The sequence below is a fragment of the Rhineura floridana genome, chromosome 7 (assembly GCF_030035675.1).
Source record: "Rhineura floridana isolate rRhiFlo1 chromosome 7, rRhiFlo1.hap2, whole genome shotgun sequence".
NCBI classification, from domain to species: Eukaryota; Metazoa; Chordata; class Lepidosauria; order Squamata; family Rhineuridae; genus Rhineura; species Rhineura floridana.
Genome location: NC_084486.1, coordinates 21408142 through 21423593, shown reverse-complemented (window position 1 = coordinate 21423593; position 15452 = coordinate 21408142). Strand labels below are relative to the sequence as shown.

The 15452-nt window shown below is 40.9% G+C and overlaps 1 protein-coding gene across 3 annotated transcripts in view; it reads left to right on the top strand.

The window, feature by feature from the left end:
• SHLD2 (shieldin complex subunit 2) overlaps positions 1–15452 on the top strand; it is a 50220-nt gene that overhangs the window by 5306 nt on the left and 29462 nt on the right. Inside the window, exon 2 of one of the 3 annotated variants that reach the window (XM_061635016.1) lies at positions 10018–10289. The exons of the other annotated variants lie outside the window; for them this stretch is intronic. The gene's annotated coding sequence lies outside the window, so the exon portion shown is untranslated. The remainder of the gene's footprint in view (positions 1–10017; positions 10290–15452) is intronic. 3 annotated transcript variants of the gene reach the window in all.

The window sequence follows — 15452 nt, the reverse complement described above, 5'->3', positions numbered from 1 at the left end:
TAGCTGTGGAAGATTAACTACATATCATGCTAACATTTTTTTAATGGTTCATAATTGTTAATGCAGATAATTCCAACTTTATGGAACACAAGCTTCAGATTTAAGTGTGGCTATTTTAAACTACCATTATAGGGGAACCTCAGTTATATTCTTCATGAATGTTTTTCATGGATTTTCTTCTGTCATGAATCAGTTGTTGTAAAAAGACTGAAATAACACACCAGGTTTTTTTTAAAAAAGCCTAGGCCCTAGACTCACACGTTCACAGTCCCTGTGAGTACTTTCCAGTTAGCTTTCTTTGGACTTTCAATTTTACTATTTTACCTGAGATCATTGACTTTCAGAACATTGTGTTCAGATTCCTCTCCTGCTTTGTCTTCTTTTTTAAAATGCCTTAAAAATAATCTTATTTTTGGTTGCATTTGGCATCCAGACAGGTTTTACTTTGTCCTGGCATCCTTTCTGCTATAACAACTTGGCATCCACTAGGTTCCATGCCACAGCTCAGTGGCAGAGCACCTGCTTTGTATATGTAGAAGGGCTCAGGTTCAGTTCCTGGCTTCTCTAGATAGGGCTGGAAGGTCCCCATCTGAAATCCTAGAGAGTTGCTGCCGGTCAGTGTAGACAATACTGAGCTAGATAGATGAATGGTTTGACTAAGTATAAGGCAGCTTCCTATGTTTCTGGGCCAAATGCTTTTGCAGCCAAAAGAAATATAATCAGGTTGACTTATGACTTTTGCTGTTGCAACCAGCTCCAGGTAGTGGTACAAGTAAAAAATGTCTGTCTGTTGGTTTTTTGCAAAAGGTAGCCTTGTAAGTTAGAATCAAATGGGGTATACTGAATGAATGGAGCAGGCAGGTAACAACACGGAAGTAACGGCCTGTTACCATGATACTATTCTTGTTTTATCCCGTTTGGTTGGGTGAACCAGATTCGGCACACGTGCAGAAATAGCATACATGATCTCTGCTGAAAGTGAGCTAATGAAATATAGCAGAGGTCAAAGATAGGGAGGCCTTCTACCAGCAGTCGGAATTCAGCTAAAGAGGCTAAGCAAATAAATGTAGATTACAGTGTTGCAAAATCTGTCAAGAAAGTTTTTGGCTTGGGGAACATTTAGCCTCATTTTGTATTCATTCTGGAGCCCACTCTTCTCCAGACAATGGAGTTAGAGCCAGTGTATTTTTCTGCACAAAGACAACTTCCTTGCATGTATCCGGCTCCATGGAAAAGCTGGTGCTAGTAAGCAGTAACAGCTTCCCAAGGAAGTAGCCTGTGCACACAAGCTTAGCAGCTTGTAAAGATATGGACATTTATGTATGTCATTCATGCATGCTCCATAGGAAATCCAAAAGAGATGTAACATCTCTTAGAACTTGAAAACATTTACATTTATTTATTTATTAATTAAATTTATTAGTCGCCCATCTGGCTGGTTATCCAGTCACTCTGGGCGACGTACAACATGCAACTGTAGGCGAACCATTTTGGTCATACCTTGATTTAAAATTGGTTAGGGTTGCCAAGAGCCAGAGAAAATCAGCCTGAGTGGCGGATCTGGCCCATGGGCCACTAGTTAGGTATATCTGATACAACCAGTAGGTATTCTGAGAACTCTAAATACTATAGTATGTACTGTATATAGGATTTTCCTAAAGATGATAGGAGCATGTGTAGAAAGCCTATAGTCTAAGCGGGACTTACTCAAAATTCCTTATTCCCTGCCTTGTAAGGCACACTTTTTTGGGGGGGGGAGGGGGATTCCTACCAATGTTCAAGTACCATCCCTAACCCTATCTCTTACATCTTTCAGGCCACAACTTTTAGGCCCTAAGAGGATTTTCTCTCCTCCCACTTACTGGAGACTAGGGTTAAGCCAGCCAGTGAAAGGAATTGCAATCTACTCACAAACTCTTTTCCTGCAATTCATAAAAAGCTCTCCTGCTTTGTTCCTATCCCCTTTGCTCCCTCCTCCCCAAAGGATTTTTTTTCTTGCAGCATGCAAGATAATCAGAATATCTGATGACACATCTTCCATGGCCCCTCCTTCCACTCCAATCTAGTAATCCCTCTCCCACCCACCCCAGTGCTGTTTCTCTGCTCTCCGTCACTCCATTCTCCCCCTAAGATCCCTAGACAAGGGGGTGAGGAAAGAGAGTTCCTTAGTCCCCCCCCCAAAAAAATAAGGACTGCATGCTTCTCATCCTGCAGGGCCTCCTGTGTCAAAGCAAGCTTTATATGGCTTGCAAAAAGTAACAGCAGATGAATCAGTAAAACAGGAGAGAGACACAATGCTGGTGAAACAGAACTAGGTAATTCTCTAGTGACCAGCATAACATTTGTAAGCTTCTTTATGTATTTTTTGTTAGGTAGCGTTATTTGAACTCTAATTAACATTAAACTGTGTGGTTTGATTTTTTCCTACAAAAATAATCAAGAAGTATGCCAAAGATGGTTTAAATGCTTTCTTTTTATTGTCTTTTAAAAGATGTGACCAACACAACAGTTTGCAACCTTAAGAATTTATCTGTAACTTAAGACAATTGTATTCTCAAAAAGTATGAATTAAACATTTGTTTCCATAGGCAGCAGTAGACATAAACAGCTAATGTTTCATGGGCATGTGTCAAATTTACAGTAATATTTGTTGGAAACTGGGGGGGGGAGTTTTCTAACAAATAATCTGAGCAACATAATATGTAACAATTCCTTGACAAGCGCACACAAATATCTCCAAAACAAGACCCTGTGCATATGACACTTTACTATGCAGTCACAAATTGAAGGTCAGCACCAAGTCCATGTGGGAAGATGTAATGCCCTCAGAATTTACATTTGATGTGGCAGCACCCTAATGATTTCTTTTCAACCCAACATTTATCATCATTTGCAGGGAAGACAAATGTCAGGGAAGTCCCTTTAAATAAAAGAGGATTTCATATTCAGCAACATTATATTGCCATCACTTGGCCCACATATTTTCTTTTTAATTTCCCTGTCTCAAACTCAACAACAACAACAAAGTTGCCAACCAACATTAGTACTTCAGTGGCTTTTTCTGCTTCTGTGCTTTCCTTCAGGATAATCACATTTACCACAGAGGCATCATCCCCATGTTTGTTTATTTTAAAATATGTGAACAATTCATTTATGCCTGATATGACCACCAGCTGTGAACTTGTAATACATATAATCTTTAGAGAAAAGGCAACTGGTGTATAAAACCACTGATCTCCTTTGCTCACTACATATGGATAATGGTATATTCTCAAGCATTTCTATGTAATCCTTGAAAACTTGCTTCACATTTAGAGATCTTAAAAACATTGTGGCTACTACACTTGAAGCTATTTCTACAGAAACCTTACTGTTCTGCAACTTCATACTTGCAGCATTTTTACTGATGGTTCTTCTCCCTGGGAGTCATCACTGTTGAAGTAGGTGTTTACTGTGAATGAATCTTGTTAGCACACTTCAGCCTGCCAGAATTCTCTCCCTCACCCCAGTAACTCATAAAGAATAGAGAATAATACTTCCAGAAATCAAAACAGGTTTTACATAAATAAGACACATCAATTTAGTTCATTGAGTCATTCAAAGAAGGTATGTTCATATACAGTGATACTAGTCTGGGAGTACCCTGGATTCCAACTTGTCACTAGTCTCAAGTGGCTTCTGTGGCTAAGAGTGCTTATGCCTAGCTTAAGCTGATTCACCAGCTGCGGTTGTTCCTTGACTGGGATAGCCTATCCTTAGTTGTCCATGCTGTTGTGACCTTCTGTCTTGACTACTATAATGTGCTGTATATGGGGCTATCCTTGAAGACATCCCAGAGGGCTGCAGCTGGTGCAGAATGTGGCTATTAGGATGATAAGTGGGGCAGCTTGATGAGACCTTGTGCAAGTGAGGTTCTAGGCCAAATTCAAAGTATAGTTAGTACTAGCATACGAAGTCTTAAATGGCTTGGGTCCTAAGTACCTAAAAGATCACCTTCCCCAATTTCAATCATCTTGGACCCTATGATTGACAGGTGAGACCTTGGTGCCTCTTCCACTGGGGACTGCCTAGTTGGTGTTAACCTGTGACAGGACCTCTTCAGTAGCAGTTTCCCATTTGTGGAATGCCCTCCCTGGTGAGGTGCATTTGTCTCCCTCATTACTGATCTTAACATAAGAACATAAGAAGAGCCTGCTGGATCAGGCCAGTGGCCCATCTAGTCCAGCATCCTGTTCTCACAGTGGCCAACCAGGTACCTGGGGGAAGCCCGCAAGCAGGACCTGAGTGCAAGAACACTCTCTCCGGAGGAATTTTTAAAAACATTATTGTTCACCCGGTATTCGATGGCTGAAAGTTTATTGTTCCTGGTGATCCTGAGATCACTGCTGTTTAGAATGTTTTTAATTTGTTTTTTAAAAAACCAAATGGTGCCCCCATTCTGGGTGATAAAATAATAAGAGTAAGTAACTGACATTCTTCTGTCTTTTAATGGTATTCCAAAATCTTCTCTCTGAGGTGTCATAGCTCACTTCTGGATAGTTGTAGAACTTGGCCTGTTAGGACAAAATATGTCATGACCCCAAATAAAGTAATCAGTTTGACATTGAAAATGCTTTAAATCCCATCCACTGTTTGTTTCTAAAACACAGCTGGGCATAATTTTGTCCCAAATCTATCTTGTAAGTAGAAAGCACTTTTATTGCTTAAGTTCACTGTTCAAATTAGTTATACTTTAACAGGGAACACTTAACACTGTATAACGGCAAATATTCCTGATTGTACCAAAGATGACTATTTAGATTTTAGACCAAGTGTTCCACATTGTAGACATCTAGGAATCACAAAACTGCTTCTACCTGACCAGTTTTCTGTGACTCACTAATACACTTCTACAGGAAGCCAAGGTAGGCCCTATAGTAATAATGGATGACTCCAGCTAAGTAATTATAAATTTGTTGAGGGGGGTAGAAGGACAGGTTGTCTTGTATGTGTGGCACCCATGACAGTTTGTCCAGTTTGCAAATGTGCCCACTGGCCCAAATAGGTTGGTGACCACTGCCTTAAGACTATGGTGCCTTGCCATGATTTGCTGTCATGACTTGGAATGCCCAAGTTGATCAGTTTCTACCTGCACACATAGGGCAGTCAGGGTGGCCTATACCTTCACTACTACTTGCAAGGCACATAAGCGCTGATCATAGGTGTGCTTAGGAATAAGGGTATATCACCTGATGCACTGGGTTTCCTAAGGCTCTTGTCCCTGTTCATTTAGCAAGTGACTTGAAGGCTTCTTGTATGAGGGGACCCTTCAGGTAGAAAAAAAGATGTCCAGTTTAATCTGACAAAAGGAAGACACAGTGTGATTATGACCTTCAGTGACCTAAGGTTCCCTTTCTTTCCCAGCATCCTAGGCAAAGGGAAGATAACTTTCTTCCTGTTCCAGATGTCTGATTTCACTAGGTCACCTGGGTGGGAGTGGAAATAGGAAGTTGGGAGAAATTCATTCATTTTAGAGACTGGATCAAATGTAGCCTTTCCATCCCATTTGCTCTTTGTCTCTGAAATACACATTTAAATAAGGCCATGAGCAGATTTCAGCTTGAAATCCCAAGAATTAAGCTTGTCCACAAGTTGGGGTTTTACAAATGTGGCTTGTGCACATGTTCATTCCAGCTGATCTATATACTGTGTGCAATTGTAGGTACTATATAAGTAATAAACCTTAACTGTTTACCTCTAACAGCTCCACTGTTACCATTAGTTAGGCCTGTCTAAGCTTAGGTGTGCCTAACTCTGGATAGAATGAAGGTGGTAGTTGCTCTACTGAGAAGTATAGCACTGATCTCTTGGTTGGTCTTTAAATAATTGCTAGAAATAATTTGCTAGACCCAAGTGAAAATCTCCCACAGGTAACTGTATTCTCCGTTATATAACGTTAAGACATATGGCAATTGTCCATGGGTAAAAACTGCAGAAACAATATGTGTGTGTTAAGATATAAGATGGTGTTAAGTAGCAAGATAACTCAAATGATAGCTCTATTCTGGTGGCTTGAATGATGAACTGGTATAGTAGATGCTCAAGTGTTGTCCGTAAAAAGACTTTCTACCTTGTTACGTTTCTTGTGCAAGTCCTTTTTTTCTCTGTTTCATGTGTTCTGATGCTGTGGTAAGGACCATTACAACAATCCGTTGCAGCTCATAGCAAAGCTCAAACCTGCTGATGCAGTTAGCTGCATTTTGAGAGATCATTGACCCATCAGTAAGACTCTGACCAACTCAGAGATAAAAAACTAATATTCTATTGGCCACTTGTAGCAGAACATACTGAGAAATGGTGTAATAATTAACAAAGGTAATGGTAATATGCCTTTGAGTTCTAACCAGTACATCTCAGTTGCACGTTTTATCCTTAGCAATAAGTTAACTCTTTTTTTTCTTTCCTGTAGCACAGAATCAAAATGTAATATACAAACTGATTGCCATATGTCAGAGAAATGAGAAGCAATGGGCATTAACGGCCTGCAGCTTTACCGTGACATTCCGTTCTTCCTTAATTTCAATCTTTTATTTCATATTCTCCTGTGTATAGGGTAATAAAGCAAACAGAACGTGAAATGTGTCTAAGCCTTTACAGTCATCAAAGCAAATAACGTTAGGGTTGTTGTATAAATAATTACTGTCTACAAAGCATTTTGCAGATAAAATCACTTGCATCGTTTCTGATTTGGGCATATATTGAGGTCTATACCAGAAGACAGCTTAGGTTGTAGTTCACTGGATGAATTTCAGTTGATTTCACTTGAGGATGTGTGCAAGATATTTGAGGTCTGTGTCATGATGCGCTTGCTTGACCCTTGCCCTTCCTGGCTTATAATACCAAGGGGTGATGAATGCCTCGTAGGCCTCCGTCAGACACAACACTAAACATAGCTTAGTACTATGGGAATGAGCCTGGATGAGCATCGAGCTCACATGCTCCTTCCTCCCTTTTCCTCCTCCTGCATGGCTACAAAAAGGTCAGTGTAAAGGAGTGCCCATGGAAGCCAAGTATCCAGTGAGACACCCATGGTGCCACCCTTTGCCAAGAGCCAACCCTGCAAGGAAAGTAGACTGCTACCACAGTCTACCAGTCCCACATTTTAGACCAAGAGGAGATCCAAACTGCCTAAAATGGACTTGCCAGGGAAAAGTCCTTTTCAGTCAGAAGCATATGCTTCCTGTTTTAAATTAACCACGGTTTACTGTTACGTTCTATAGTTCAATGTTTCTTCTAAACTCATCTGACAATTGTTATTATTATTATTTAATTTATATACCACTTCATGCTTCAAAAGAAGCCTCTAACCAGCCTTTCCCAACTAGTGGGCCACCAGATGTTGTTGGACCACAACTCCCATCAGCCTCAGCCAGCATTGCCAATGGTCAGAAAAAATGGGAATAGTGGTCCAACAACATCTGGTGGCTCACTAGTTGGAAAACGCTGCTCTAAGCAGTTTTCAGTATGATCAAAAATCACAAATACAATAAAAACCAAATTGCACATTTAAAACAATACAAAACATTTTAAAAGATCTTCTTAAACATCAGTGTAAAACAACTAACAAAGTATTCACAATAACTACTGGCAGATCAAAGGACAAGAATTTAATAGATACAGCCAGCCCCACCCTCCGAATACACAAGCATGCATGTACAGGTAACAGTATCACTCCCACTTCCGCTACTAACTCCCCAGCTTATGCTCTCAGCAAAAGGTGGGGCAAAAGTATATACTCCCTATCCCTGGAGCCCCCTCCTCTCACCAGAGGGCACCCACAATTCTTCCCCCACATAACACCCATAACAACAACAGGGCGTGACACCCTCATCCTGAGGATAATCCACAAAGGCTGATCTGCAGTAGCACTAGTTGCATGTCCATGGGCTGAGATTTAGAGATGCATCTTGTTGAAGCCATCCAAACAACTTCATCCAAGGGTTCTCTTCTTGCTAACCTGAAACAGCTAGTATTCAGACATCTGATCAAAAAAACACTGTTGTTCCTGCCAAACTAGGCAACTGTAGTTCAGTGTTGAATTACCATTTTGTGGCAAGGTGCCTATGCGGATCAACAGTCTCTGGGATAAAACTGATTATTTGGATTCAGATATACTCGGTTAGTTCTGCTGCGGTCACTGAGTTTAAAAGCATTTTAAAGTTAACTCTTTATCAACTGGGAACCAAGGGATGTGAGTTGTTGTTAAGAGGCCTCTCAAAGCTTCCCTCTCTGATTGAAGGAAATCTCACTGAAAGTAGACACTGGTTTGCGGTGGGTGGGTTTTTTTATCATCTTGGTTCTACATAGCAGTAATGACATGAACTCCAGCCCAGCTAGATCATTTGAGAGATCCACACAATCTTGATACCAGTATGCTAAGATTGGAGTCTGGATGAACATCTGTCAGCAGTGATCTAGAATGCTGCCATTACAGAAGGTTGTTCCTGTCTAGGAGTGCTGAGTGAAAATAGCATTCCTTTCCTTCCTCTTCCTTTTCTGGGTCCCTTTACTGAAACCATGAGGGTTTTTAAAAACATGAAATCAGAGATTCAATTAATTGTGTGTGTGTGCTTTTTTTTTTTTTAATGAAGTCTGATATTATCATGATTTTGTCTGGTCAAGCATGGAGTGCTTTCTTTACTTAGGTGGTTTTCTATTTCTGAATTGACCTTTGCAGGAACCTAATTTCGTGGAAAGCATTCCCTGCTGTTTACAGAAAGTAGCCTAGTACTTATGTGCGTGTAGAACAGCTCCTCTTTTGCCAGTACTTTACAGTTAGTCAGTCTAATGATAACTGCAGTTTGGAAAAATACATTTCTGCAAAAATCAACAAAAATGCAGCTTCTGCAGAGGAATGTTCTGTAGAAGTACAGTCTCAAACCATTTGTAGTATTTTTGTTTCCTGCCTTCAGAAAATGCTTCTAAGCTCGAAGGAACTAGCAAAGAAGTGTTATTGTATATACTAATAGTGACCTCATGTGCTGACTTATAATGGCTACATTATAATTGGGCCACTGGGGAATAATAAGGAGGTATCAGCATGTTTGGGGGGGAAACCCAAGATTTGCAAAAGTTTTTTTAAAAAACTTTATGGGGAAAAAAGTCTAAAGGGGCAATCCTCGCCTGCCAAAAAAATCTAGTGAGCATGCTCAGTGGCCACAGAATGCTGCATGTCTGTTGTGGGGAAGCAGAAAACCCAAGGAGAGGAGGAATGGAATGGGGTATCCTGAAAGAAGACTTTGCTGACTGGCTAGAACTCTGAAAATAAGCACTCCACACTGCAACATTTTGTTGCAAATCCCACTTGTAAATTTTACTTCCTCTTTCTTGGTAAGACAACCTATAGTCTGATGGATTCTCTTGCCATTCTCTGTATGTTTTGTCTGCAATTCTGCTACACTGAATTTTTGATGTGGGAGTGTGATCTGAACACCTGAACACACAGTTCTCAAGCTGGAACCATCTTCATAATGGTAACAATAAATGTTACAGCTTTGGTTTGTGCAGGTGTGGTTTGGGATGCTTTCCCACAAATCTGCATCATATATTCATCTGCCATTGTAACGAATATTCAATGTTGGTTTGTTCTGTTGCTGTGCTGCTATAGAACAGTTTCTCGCAAATAACTTTATATCATTACAGTGTTCTTATATATCAGCACTGGACATAGAAAAGCTGTCCAGATTTAGATCTTCCCTTTAAAACACAAATGACTGCTTTTATGCTTTGGCTCCTGTCTTTTAAACAGCTGCTTTTCCCAACACATCTCTCTCATGTTGCATCTGCTTTTACCAAGCCTTGTTAAGGCCTTTGATTAGAGCTACTATTGAAAGATTTCTAGAATTCAGTTGATTCTCATGCATATGCTTATTGGTTCCCCCCCCCCCAAAAAAAAGCTTTGGTATATTGTCAGAAAGCAATATGTTATAGGAACATAGGAAGCTGACTTATACCATTGTCTATTGGTCCATCTTTCAGAGTTGTCTACACTGACTGGCAGCAACTCTCCAGGGTTTCTGACAGGAGCATTCCCAGCCCTACTTGGAGATGTCAGGGACTGAACCTTGGACCTTTGAAAGCAGATGCTTTATCAATGAGCTATGGCCCTTCCTAAAACACATCAAGCTTGTGTCAGGCTCACTAATCTGTAGCAACCAGTATTTCATCTGAAGCCTTTGAAAAAGATCCAGACGTGTACAAGAAAAATAAAGAATGTATCACTAGCTATCTTCAATATCTCTACTATAGAGGTCAGTATTAATGAAAGGCTGTACACCTGAATCAGTAGTTCCACAATTTATTATCTGAGTTTCAGTTAAGTCTGGATTACTTTCTAACAGTTTTCTTACTAGTATGCCCAGCTACACCATTTCAAGATGTGAAATTTCAGGTTCTCAGATTTGACCACAGGGAAACCTAATTTTCACAAACAGCAGATGAGCTGCAAAATATGTCTAGGCTGTACTATTTTGGATTGCAGGTAGGGCTCAAATGATTAAACGTTCTTCATGCAAAAACATTTTCTGTACATAGAAAACGAGATGTACGGGAGAAAGATTCCAGCCTAGCCTTCTCTCTGACATGCTTGGGTTTTTTATGTGTAAGAAATGTTTTCTTGGGCGGGGGGACACTCTGGCCGTGTTTATGAATAAAAAGAGAAATAGTGTTATGTGTTGGGTAATTTTCCTCTTTTCCAGGGATACTTGCATTTTAAGAGAGAAAAATAAGGAACTGTACATGCCCTCTTTCTCAAGAATGTAAAGAATGGAAGACCCAGCCTAGTTATTCTTACTTGGAAAAATTGGAAAAATCTATATTTAGCTTAAATTATTTGAAGCAGAATATGGAAGGACTTTTAACAGCAGAAATAGCATCTTTCTCACACATAACTAGTTTAGTAAACTCACAAGGACAAATTGCTTCATAGAATCATAGAATAGCAGAGTTGGAAGGGGCTTATAAGGCCATCGAGTCCAACCCCTTTCTCAATGCAGGAATCCAAATTAAAGCAGACCTGACAGATGGCTGTCCAGCTGCCTCTTCAATGCCTCCAGTATTGGAGAGCACACCGTCTCCCTAGGTAATTGGTTTCATTGTCATACTGCTTCTAACAGGAAGTTTTCCTGATGTTCAGTTGAAATCTGGCTTCCTATAACTTGAGCCACTGCACTCTGGGATGATCGAGAAGAGATCCTAGCCCTCGTCTGTGTGACACCCTTTCAAGTACTCAAAGAATGCTATCCTGTCTCCCCTCAGTCTTCTCTTCTCAAGGCTAAACATGCCCAGATCTTTCAATCTCTCCTCATAGGGCTTTGTTCTAGTCCCCTGATCATCCCTGTTGCTCTCCTCTGAAGCTGTTCCAGTTTGTCTGCTTCCTTCTTAAAGTGCAGTATCCAGAACTGGATGCAGTACTCAAGATGAGGCCTAACCACTGTCGAAAAGAGGGGAACTAGTACTTCATGTGATTTGGAAACTATACTTCTGTTAATGTAGCCTAAGATAGCATTTGCCTTTTTTGCAGCCACATCACATTGGCTCATATTCAGCTTGTGATCAACAACAATTCTTGCATGTAGTATTGCTGAGCCAAGCATCCCTCATCTTATAACTGTGCATTTGGTTTCTTTTTCCTAAGTGTAGAATTTTGCACTTTCATTCTGTTGTTTTCGGCCCAATGCTCCAGCCTATCAAGATCTCTTTGAATTTTGTTTCTATCTTCCAGGGTATTAGCTATCCCTCCCAATTTTTATCATCTGCAAATTTGATAAGCATTCCCTGTACCTCCTCATCCAAGTCATTAACAAAAATGTAGAAGAGCCCTGGGCCCAGGACTGAGCCCTGCAGTACCCCACTTATTACCTCCCCCCACTTTGAGAAGGAACCCTTGAGAAGTACTCTTTGAGTACAGTTCTGTAGCCAACTGTGGATCCACCTGATAGTTGTTCCATCCAGCCCACATTTCGCGAGCTTGCTAATAATATCATGGAGAAGTTTGTCAAAAGCTTTGCTGAAGTCAAGATATATTATGTCCACAGCATAGTCTACCAGTGGGGTTGCCCAATCAAAAATTGAGATAAGAAGTCTGGCAGGATTTGTTCTTGACAAATCCATGTTGGTTTCTAGTAATCACTCCACTGTTTAAAGGTACTTACAGACTGACTGCTTTATAATCTGCTCCAGAATTTCCCCAGGGATTGATGTCAGGCTAACTGGTCTGTAGTTCCCAGGTTCCTTCCTTTTTGCCCTTTTTGAAGATAGGGACAACATTAGCTCTCCTCCAGTCATCTGGCACTTCACCACTCCTCCATGATTTCGCAAAGATAATAGACAGCGGTTCTGAGAGTTCTTCAGCCAGTTCCTTCAATACTCTAGGATGCATTGAGTTGCTGAACTACCATTTATTTTCTCTATCTTTTACTATGCATGTACCTGAAGAAAGCTTTTTTGTTGCTTTTAGCATCCCTTGCTAACCTTAGCTCATTCTCAGCTTTAGCCTTCTTGATGCCATCCCTGCAATTCTGTGCTACCTGTCTGTACTCTTTCTTTGTGGCCTGGTCTTCCTTCCACTTCCTATATGTGTTCTTTTTTTTTTTTGTTTTCAGGTCATTTCTAAGCTTTCTGAGAAGCCCTATTGATTTCTTCTGCTGTCTTCCCCCTTTTTTCCTTGTTGGAATTGTTTGCAATTGTGCCTGTAGAATTTTAGAAACTCCCAGCCATCTTGGACTGCTTTTCTCATTAGGGTCGCTTGCCATGGGACCTTACTTGTCATTGTTCTGAGTTTATTAAAATTCACTTTCCTGAAGTCCAGGGTATGCGTATGGTTTCTCTCAGCTTTTGCTTCCTTTAAAATCAAGAACTCAGGTATAACATAGTCACTTTCCCTCAGAGTTCCTGTAACTGCCACTTCATCCACTGTCATCTCTTTTGATTAGAATCAAGTGAAGGATAGCTGATCCTCAAGTTCCTTCATCCACTTTCTGTAGGAGAAAGCTATGTAGGAGTAAGGAATTTCTTGGAGGGGCTGTGTTTGGCAGTATTTGTTTCCCAACAGATATTGGAGTAATTGAAGTCCCCCATTACTATTACATCATTCCTCCTTAAAATATTGAGAGTTTGCTTTTCAAAAGTTTCACCCTCATCTTCTTGATTTGGGTGGTTGATGGTAGATTCCAACCACCATGTTCCTTTATTTCCTTGCCCCATTTATTTTAATCCAGATACTCTAGGTACGGGCTACCAAGCTCATCCTCTTGTAATTGTGTGCACATACATATTTTTACCGTATAGCGTAACTCCGCCTCCCTTTCTAATCCTTCTGTTCTTTTTGAACAAGTTAGAGCCTTTAATTGCTGTATTTTTTGGTTTTGGTTCAAGAATAAAAACATTAAAATTATGATGCTTTCCAGGTTGAGGAGAGAACTAACCACTATTGCTGTACAATTACCCTATTTTTGTGGAGTTGTATGAGCAGAACTCTTTCACTGAAAGCAGAAAAAAACCCATTTATTTATTTAGTTATGTATTTATTACATTTATATACCGCCCCATAGCCAAAGCTCTCTGGGCAGTTTACAGCAATTAAAAACATTAAAAACAAATATACAAATTTAAAAGCACAAAAAATAATTTAAAAACACAATTTAAAAAATTGTATAGTGACTATACTATAAGCAGGCTGTGTGCAAATGTTGAAGAGAAGTTTATCTAAAGGGAATGGACAAGTATTTCACATTCCAGTTCCTAATGAGAGCAATGGAGCACATCAACTGAATCTTTTGCTTAAGATTTTTAGAAGGCATTACTAGATGCTGTAGGATAATGTTGGAAGTGAAAATGAGTCCATATAAAAATACTGTAGGTGATTTCTGGTGTTTCATACTAATCTGGCTGAGACCCAAAGAGGGCATGTTAAATATGCCAGGGCAATGGCCCAAGATAAGCTGCTAGTAAGCAGTGAGTTGCATCAAGCAGAGGTAGTCAGGAACTGGATCTGCAGGACCACAGAGAGCTCCCAAGGAGCAGAGATGTTGCTCTGACAGCAGCAAGGCCTTTAAATTCTGGAGCAAGAGTGATGACCCAGTATTGTCATTTTGTCCACTTTTTAGTCAAAGACTTTGTTCTTGAAGTCATAGACTTTGGTGTCATACTGTCCCATCCTTAAGATTCCCCACATCCACTGGTGGATCTTGAATAATACCATAAGTAATGCTCCAGCCCAAGTGTAGTTATTTTCTGTTCAAATAATCAGATCTGCTGATATGGTGAACTCATCCAAAGCCTATATTCTGTTGAGCTTGAATCAAAACACATTATTAATAAATGAAATGTGTCCCGTGTTGGTATTAAATGAACAGCTTGGGACCCAGGTGCTTGCAGGAGTGCCTTCCCATGCTTCTGCCGATTCATGCTTTAAAGATCTGCAGTGAATTCCCTGCTCATCCCACCAGTGGGCATGACCCATTTAGCAGGGTAAAGCAGCGGGGACCTCAGGCCCAGAGGCCAAATGTGGCCCTCTGGACTTCTTTGTATGGCCCTTGAAACTGTCCCCAGGTCACACCCCTCACTGACCCTAATTCACACCCTAAGTGTTTTTGCGTGGCTGAAATGTGTCCTTGACCATTGATAATGCCTCTTCCTTATCTGAATGAGGAGAGGGGTGTGCGAGTGTGTGTAGAAACTAGACTACTGTAAAGGTGAAATTTTACATTCATTGCTCCGCTCACATTTACCTCTGGTCCCACCGATCACTGGCATGTGGCCCTCAGAAGACTGCCCAGAAGAGAATATGCCCTCCTTAGACTGAAAAAGTTTACCTACTCCAAAATGGAGCCTTCCCAGTGGCAGACCCTAGCTATGGAACTCCCTCCCTGTAGATTTGAGTTGGTCCTCTTACATTGGCATCATTCTGCTGACTGTTTAAGATACACTTGTTTGTCTGAACCTTTGGGGAATGTGATTGGGGCTGGCAGCCTGTTATTTCTTGCTTGCTATGTTGTGTATTTTGCACCTGCGCGCCTTGCTCACCACTCTACACACACATACCAGGGACTCGTAACTTCCCCCAGACTCCCCCCCCCCTCTCTCTCTCTCTCTCTCTCTCTCTCTCTCTCTCTCTCTCTCTCTCTCTCTCTCTCTCTCTCTCTCTCAGGGACTCCCAAACAGGTTGCCCTCCCCCCCAAATGGTTCGCCAAGCATCATCTTCTTTTACCACACCCCCAATGGGTCACCAAGTGCCCCTTACTCCTCTCTCTCACTCCCAAATGGGTCACCAAGTGTCCTCCTGTCCTCCCCTTTAGACTTTTTCCTGCAAGGAGGATGGAGGCAGCTGGCCGAGCAACACAGCAACAGTGGGGAGTGGCCAGGGTGATGCCTCAAGAACAGTCCTGTTCTCCTGCTGCTTCCCTCCTTGCCTT